The sequence below is a fragment of the Charadrius vociferus genome, unplaced genomic scaffold (assembly GCF_000708025.1).
Source record: "Charadrius vociferus isolate BGI_N301 unplaced genomic scaffold, ASM70802v2 scaffold1036, whole genome shotgun sequence".
Taxonomy (NCBI): domain Eukaryota; kingdom Metazoa; phylum Chordata; class Aves; order Charadriiformes; family Charadriidae; genus Charadrius; species Charadrius vociferus.
In genome coordinates, this window is record NW_009648816.1 from 116,500 (window position 1) to 117,638 (window position 1,139).

The 1,139-nt window shown below is 59.2% G+C and overlaps 1 protein-coding gene across 1 annotated transcript in view; it reads left to right on the forward strand.

Moving 5' to 3' along the window:
- The window catches only part of HSF1 (heat shock transcription factor 1), a 124,395-nt gene that overhangs the window by 633 nt on the left and 122,623 nt on the right, over positions 1-1,139 (forward strand). The gene's annotated exons all lie outside the window — the stretch shown is intronic.

Here is a 1,139-nt window from a genome sequence, read left to right on the forward strand (position 1 = left end):
AACATTAGGAAGAAGTTTTTCACTGTGAGGGTGGTGAGGCACTGGGACAGGTTGCCCAGAGAGGTTGTTGAGGCCCCATCCCTGGAGGTGTTCAAGGCCAGGCTGGAGGTGGCCTTGGGCAACCTGGTCTAGTGGGAGGTGTCCCTGTCTATGGCAGCGGGGTTGGAACTTGATGATCTTCAAGGTCCCTTCAACCCTGAACCATTCTATGATTCTATGATTCTATGAAAATCCTGCCCCCAACAGGGCAGGACTCAGGATGAAGGTCCGGTGGTCCGGTGTCCGAGAGCACAACCGCGCAGCCCGTCAGCACCCGCGCATTTGCCTGCACACAGGTTTCAGAAAGGAGACGGTTCTCGCCACCCCATGGATGGCGAGCAGCGGTGCCTGGGGGGACCTGGCCCTTCCCTGGGCCACGGTCAGTCCTTCTGTCTGTCTTCCTCCCTCTGCACCCCAGCGGGAAGAGGAAAGCGCGGCGGCTGCAGACTTATGCCAGTCGGCGGAGTTTTGTCCTTGTGCAGGCACACACCAGCCCTGTTTACGAGTGCTCAGCCCTCGGCCCCGGGGGGCGAGTGAAACGATAAAAAAAGCAAGAGAAGAAAGCACAAACACGCCGGCGCACACCCACCGGCACGGCAGGACTCAAACGCTCCAGCGCAGCTCCGGGGATCAATTTCCCCAGCTATTCCACACGGCTGCAGGGCTCTGGGGAGCTCTAAAAACAGGAAGCCAGTGGTGTAATTTCGAAGGAAATTCTCAAAGCCAAGCCATTAAGGGCTAAAAAAGGGGCTGCATCCAATTCGATCGGAACAGAACAAAATAAAAACCATCATAATGGCAGGTTCAATATTGAGAGTAACCCAATTCCAGATTTCCTCCGCTTAATCCTGCAGGAACCCGCAGATGGCTGGGGGAGGGGGCCGTGCCCGGCCAAGTCTGGTGGGGCCGATGCTGCCATCGTCGTGTCCCCACGCCGCCAGGACGCCGCACGGCACCGGGGACAGGCACCTTGTCAGGCCGGGACGGGATGGGGTGCTCTCCTGTGCGGTCAGCCCCACTGCCAAACCACCCCGTCCGAAACAGCGACCGCCGGCGGCTCTCCTGGTTCACAGCTTAAGGCAGAGCTCTGGCGGCGCACC